Source organism: Mus pahari, chromosome 20 (genome assembly GCF_900095145.1).
Source record: "Mus pahari chromosome 20, PAHARI_EIJ_v1.1, whole genome shotgun sequence".
Taxonomy (NCBI): Eukaryota; Metazoa; Chordata; class Mammalia; order Rodentia; family Muridae; genus Mus; species Mus pahari.
Genome location: NC_034609.1, coordinates 2,545 through 9,789, shown reverse-complemented (window position 1 = coordinate 9,789; position 7,245 = coordinate 2,545). Strand labels below are relative to the sequence as shown.

General features: G+C 42.8%; 1 pseudogene; it reads left to right on the top strand.

The window, feature by feature from the left end:
* The first annotated feature begins 346 nt into the window (after window positions 1–346).
* Window positions 347–5,810, top strand: LOC110337619 (annotated as a pseudogene).
* Window positions 5,811–7,245: the final 1,435 nt, after the last annotated feature.

Genomic DNA, 7,245 nt, shown 5'->3' with positions numbered 1-7,245 from the left:
TGTGTTCAATAAACTGTTCTTGCTGAACTAAGATTGGTGTTTGCATGGTTTATGTGTTGATTCCTGAACCCTGACAAAGAGAAATAGAAGCCCTGCTAGAATCATATCTGGACTGCTGAGAGCTCACCAGCCAAATGTGAGTAAATTAAAGCAATGAGCAGATGTGTCTTAGTCAGGGTACCCATTGCTGTGAGCAGACACCATGACCAGGACAAATCCTATAAAAGACAACATTTAATTGGACTGGCTTACTGATTCAGAGGTCCTGTCATAAAACACAGCAAAATATAACTGTAAGAAAATATAACTGTAAGAAAAGATAAGATCGGCGGTGTGTGGTGGCAAGATGTCTTACAGGAAATTCTCAGCTCCCAGGCATGGGTCCTTGGACTTCTTGCCTTGCAAGCACAGCAGCCCACATCATGGGAAAGTGAAGAGCTTCCCTAACGATGACCTTTCCAAGCCTGTTCACCTCACAGCCTTTCTGGGGTACAAGGCTGGCATGACCCACATGGTCAGGGAAGTTGACAGACCAGGATCTAAGGTGAACAAGAAAGAAGTCGTGGAGGCTGTGACCATTGTGGAAACTCCACCAATGGTGATTGTGGGCATTGGGTGATATGTTGAGACCCCACGAGGCCTTCGGACCTTCAAGACTGTATTTGCTGAACATATCAGCGATGAGTGTAAAAGGCGGTTCTATAAGAACTGGCACAAATCTAAGAAGAAGGCTTTCACCAAGTACTGTAAGAAATGGCAGGATGGCACAGGCAAGAAGCAGCTGGAGAAGGTGTTCAACAGCATTTGCCAGGTCACCCACATAATTGCCTGCACTGAGATGGGTCTGCTTCCTCTGACCAGAAGAAGGCATACTTGATGGAGATCCAGGTGAATGGAGGCACTGTGGCTGAGAAGCTCGACTGAGCCCGAGAGAGGCTGGAGCAGCAGGTTCCTGTGAACCAGGTGTTGGGACAGGATGAGATGATTGATGTCATCAGTGGGTCAAAAGGCAAAGGATTCAAAGGGGTGACCAATGGTTGGCATACAAAGAAACTGCCCTGATAGACCCATCGAGATCTGCACAAAGTTGCCTGTGTTGGAGCCTGGCACCCTGTCCGTGTAGCCTTCTCTGTGGCTTAAGCTGGGCAGAAAGGCTACCATCACCCAACAGAGATTTACAAGACTGGTCAAGGCTACCTCATCAAGGATGGTAAACTGATCAAGAACAATGCATCTACTGACTATGACCTGTCTGATAAGGGCATCAACCCATTGGGTGGCTTTGTCCATTATGGTGAGGTGACCAGTGACTTCATCACGCTCAAAAGCTGTGTGGTGGGGACCAAGAAGTGAGTGCTTACTCTTCGTTAAGTCCTTGCTGGTCCAGACCAAATGTTGTGCCCTGGAGAAGATTGACCTGAAGTCATTGATACCACCTCCAAATTTGGCCACGGTCGTTTCCAAACCATGAAGGAGAAGAAAGCATTCATGGGACCACTCAAGAAAGATCACATTGCCAAGGAGGGTGATTGACTTCAAGATCACTTTGCATAGCTGGTGGGGTCTCACCAATAAAATATTTTTGGAAAAAAAAGGAAGGAAGGAAAGAAGGAAGGAAGGAAGGAAGGAAGGAAGGAAGGAAGGAAGGAAGGAAGGAAGGAAGGAAGGAAAGATAAAAGGAAAAATCTTGAAAGAAGCCATCAGCTTCAAAGGTTAAAGGAACAACAGCATAATGCAGAAATATAGAAAACCTTGAGGAAGACAAGCTAAAATGCTTTTAGGACATTAGCTATTTTAGTATATTATCCTGTTTAAAAACAAACCAAGAATGGGAACATTTCATTTCTCTCGGGTTACTTAAAGAACCACTGCATTAAAAAAGCAGTAGGAGCCCTTTGTGAACTTAACACTTGAACTCACTGTCTTAATTTCACCCCATAAAACTGGCTCAACAGAAAATACAATAACCACGCTTCAGAGCAGAGTTTAGGGACCCCAACAAAGCTCGGTGACACAGCTAGCATTAGTGAGGCCCTGGGTTCAAACTGCACACCACAAAAAGTTATAATCTTAAAGATACATGTCAGGAATGCCTCCCAGGTTCTAAAGTGATCATGACCTAGAATGTGAACCACAGGAAAAAGGAGCCAGTTTTATTCTGCACAGGAGAATGGAAATGGGCGGCAAGTAGTTGATAATGAGCTTGATTTAGACAAGCTGAAAACCACATCTCCAGAGACAACAAAAATAAATAGTTATCTACCAGATGTCAGTCCAAAGCAAGCACAGTATTTCCCTGCCTTTCATTAATGTCTCCAATGACTTTGGAGGTGTTGGGAGAACACCGGGTCACTCCCCTCTTTTTAATATATCCAGGGGAGGAAAGCAATTCTCTAAGAGAAACAGGAAATATACCCTGGGCTTTAACCTAGCCCTTTGCTTACAGCTTCCCAGGACAGCAGTAGTGCTAGCTTACCTATTAGCTTGCAGCCAGGATTGCTTGTCCCTGCCCTACTCTTCTATCTTTTTTAGAACCCGTCAGCTTTGTCTTCATCTCTCAACCACTTACAAGGTTGAGAAGAAGAAAATAAGTAAAGGATGTTACTCACCGGCCCCTAAAACTACAAGCAGGAATCAGCAACGTGGAAAAGGAACTTTTGTGTTTTCTCCCATACCCAGTATTTCCGAAACTTCCAATTCTAAGACTCCACAAGTGTAAACCGTAAGGTGGTTTTACTGTATCAAACACTATTGTTCTTTAACCACCGCAACAACATGATCCCAAGAACACAGCAAAGATTAAAAATCCAAAGTGCTTAAACTATAGATAGTGATGGGAACTATATAAATACAGGGGGAGAGAGACAAAAGGAAGAGGAGAGGAGGGGGAGAGGAGAGGAGGGAGAGGAGGGGAAGAGGAGGGGGAGTAGAAGGGGAGAGGGGATAGAGAAGAGATAGAGGAAGGAAGGGGAGGGGAGGGGAGGGGAGGCAGAGTGACAAATGGTACTTGCCTCCAGGAGAGACATAGATTTTGAAGCAATCTCTAGTTAGAACAGATGATCTCAATATTTTAAGAATTATTCTGGATTTATTTTTTTTTTTATTTCTCTCTAAAAGCCCATGTGCAATTTGCATATACCACTTTAAACTGTGGTTATACGTGTTTAGCAGCTCTAGCAAAGTGTACCTACAGAAGCCAGGCCCAGTATACATGGGACTCTCCTCCCCCTGAGGTGCTGACATGATCTTCTGTTACCGTTTCTGAAAGGTCTGACTCAGTCTGCCTAAGTGAAAAAGTCCTCAAAAACTCCAGGCATGCAGTGGCCTGGCGGGCTGTGGCTCTGTGTGCCTTTAATACCAGCACAGAAGGTAGAGGTGGGCTGCTCTACACAGCAAACTCAAGGTCTGAAAGACTATGTAAAAGAAAATTATCTAACTAAAATGAATAAATAAATAGGCATGTGTGTTTCCGTTCTGTCATTACCATACTTCTTGCAGATACTACCTTTTGCCACCAGATGGCAATGCTGCAAAAATAGATGAAAAGTTGACCAAACTGCACCAGAGAAAAATCTGGATTTCACCTGCTAATGCGACATGTGTAAATAAATGTATAAATTTTTCTGGGCATCTGATGAACAGCAAGGTAAGACTTTAGACATGTAAAAAGAAAGACTGAGAAAACTTCCCACTGTGGAGAGATTAAAATGCTAACAATGAAAGTGCTTCTGCACTTAACCCCTGACCTCAAACTGCGAGAAATGATCTCATCCTCAAAATCAGGAATATGCGTTGACATGGGCAGGAATTCCTGACACGAAAAATAACGTCACTCCATTTTCCGTTATAGATTAAGATTGTGCATCCATGTAGCCTCACAAAGTTTTGGTGAAAAGATTGTTTGGTTCTTGGGAAGATACTATAATCTCAGTTAGAGGTAAACAGTGAAATGACTCAAAAAATCCGACTTCAAGTTAAAAATGACACTAAGACTTGACTATAAAATCAAGGCTCAGGAGTCACTGCCCAAGAGGACCATGTGGGGGACAAATAGAAGACATTCTTTCCCTTAATCGCTGGGATTCTCAGGGACTTGGAGATCAGAAGCCAGGCATAAAAAGCAAGTATATCAATTATTAAGACACAGCTTCTTCTAGTCAACAGTCTGCAAAAACTGTAGCCCTTAGTAAAGAAACTGCAACACAGAGAAAAGATACAAAAAAGAAAGGTACCTTATCCTCGAGAATGTACAGACCAACAGAAAGCCATTAGGAAAACACACAGTTCAAGACCTTAAGATGTGGTGGCACAGCACACACCTGCGGTCCTCGCCCTGGGGGACTGAGGCAGGGGCAGCAGGAATCTGAGTCTGCCTGGTTACATGGAGGATCCCAGCCTTGGGGGCTGGCGACAGAGCTCAATGACAGCTAGCAGAGCCTAGCAAGTACCATCCTCAGCACCACCATAAAACACTGAGGGGGAGGGAGAGACAGAGAGAGAGAGAGAGAGAGAGAGAGAGAGAGAGAGAGAGAGAGAGAGAGAGAGAGAATAGTGTGCTAAAGGTGTGGGGGACCTTCTACTATGAACATCAACAAAACCAAAAAAAAAGAAAAAGAAAAAGAAAAACATTTAACTACTCCGAAGATTCAATGAAATGCTGCTAAGATATATAAGAAACCTCTCTATATTTAAGATTATAAACTGGAGGGAGGGCTCTGACCCTGGGACTCAGGTGAGATCTCTGTCTTGTATCCCGGGTCTCTCAGAGACCAGTCTGCACAGAAGAGCAAGCGGGCCACAGAAGCAACGGAGCTCCTTGCTTCTTTGACAGGGTCCCTTCAGGCCTTCATCCTCAGCCAGGAGGCAGAGCTGAGCTCCAGACCTCTGTGCACCTTCCCTGCCAGAGGAGAGCTGGCCTGCAGAGAGTGCTCTGACCCTGGGACCCAGGAGAGAGCTGGACTCCCAGGATGCTGACAGAGGCTGACAGCATCACAGGAGGAACAACCTCCATCCAGAGACAGTGAACATCTAACACCAGAGATGACCAGATGGCGAAAGGCAAACATAAGATACTTATTAGCAGAAACCAAGACCACTCGCATCATCGGAACCCAGTACTCCCACCACAGCTAGTCCTGGATACCCCAACACACCCGAAAAGCAAGATTCGGATTTAAACTCATAACTCATGATGCTGGTGGAGGATTTTAAGAAGGGCATAAATAACTCACTTAAAGGAGACCTGTGTTCCATCAAATAGATGGCTGTATTGAATATGTAGCAGAGGGTGGCCTAGTCTCCTATCAACGGAAGGACAGGCCCTTGGTATTGCGAAGATCATATGCCTCAGTACAGGGGAATGCCAGGATCAGGAAGCAGGAGTGGGTGGGTTGGGGAGCAGGGTGGGGGGGAGGGCATAGGGAAATATGGGGATAGCATTTGAAATGTAAATGAAAAAAATATCTAATAAAAATGCCTTAAAAAAAAAAAAAGAAATACAGAACACTGCTAAACAGGTAGAAGTCCTTAAAGAATTACAGGAAAACACTGCTATGCAGGTAGAAGTCCTTAAAGAGGAAACACAAAAATCCCTTAAATAACTACAGGAAAACACAAACAAACAGGTGATGGAATTGAACAAAACCATCCAAGATCTAAAAATGGAAGCAGAAACAATAAAGAAAACCCTAGGGGAGACAACTCTGGAGATAGAAATCCTAGGAAAGAAATCAAGAACCACAGATGTGAGCATCAGCAAGAGAATACAAGCGATGGAAGAGAGAATCTCAGGTGCAGAAGATTCCATAGGGAACATGGACACAACAATCAAAGAAAATGCAAAATGCAAAAGATCCTAACTCAAAACATCCAGGAAAGCCAGGACACAATGAAAAGACCAAACCTAAGATAATAGGTATAGATGAGAATGAAGATTTCAACTTAAATGGCCAGTAAATATCTTCAACAAAATTATATAAGAAAACTTCCTTAACCTACAGAAATAGATGACCATGAACATACAAGAAGCCTATAGAACTCCAAATAGACTGGACCAGAAAAGAAACTCCTCCCGACACATAATAATCAGAACAGCAAACGCACTAAATAAAGATAGAATATTAAAAGCAGAAAGGGAAATAGGTCAAGTAACATATAAAGGCAGTCCTATTAGAATTACACCAGACTTCTCACCAGAGACTATGAAAGCCAGAAGATTCTGGACAGATGTTATACAGTCCCTAGGAGAACACAAATGCCAGTCCAGGCTACTGTACCCAGAAAAACTCTCAATTATCATAGATGGAGAAACCAAAGTATTCCATGACAAAACCAACTTCACACAACATCTTTCCACGAATCCAGCCCTTCAAAGGATAATAAAGGGAAAACTCCAACACAAGGAGGGAAATTGTGCCCAGAAAAAGAATAAAGTAATCCTTCAACAAACCTAAAAGAAGACAGCCACAAGAACAGAATCCCAACTCTAACAACAAAAATAACAGGAAGCACTAATTACTTTTCCTTAATACAAAGGGGACCTCATAAAATTGCAAAGCTTGTGTATGGCAAAAGACACTGTCAATAAGACAAAAAGGCCACCAACGGATTGGATCTTTAACCAATCCTAAATCTGATAGGGGACTAATATCCAATATATACAAAGAACTCAAGAAGCTGGACTCCAGAAAATCAAATAACTCTATTTAAAAATGGGGTACAGAGCTAAACAAAGAATTCTCAACTGAGGAATACTGAATGGCTGAGAAGCACCTGAAAAAAAATGTTCAACATCCTTAATCATCAGGGAAATACAAATCAAAACAACCCTGAGATTCCACCTCAAACCAGTCAGAGTGGCTAAGATCAAAAATTCAGAGGACAGCAGATGCTGGAGAGGATGTGGAGAAAGATGAACACTCCTCAATTGTTGGTGGAATTGCAAGCTGGTACAACCACTCTNGAANTCAGTCTGACGGTTCCTCAGAAAATTGGACATAGTACTACCAGAAGATCCAGCAATACCTCTCCTGGGCATATACCCAGAACAACAATATTAAGGGACATTAACCTCTCAAGACGTTAGTTTTCTAGCTTAGAGAATTAAACATAATAATGAATGTTAAATTTGCTTTGTCAACTGAAAAAATCTGCATGATGTTATTATTAATATATACTGGCAACATGCTCTAGTTGAACACATAACAACACAAGGAATTCAAGCTACAGACTAGGTTACCACACAAA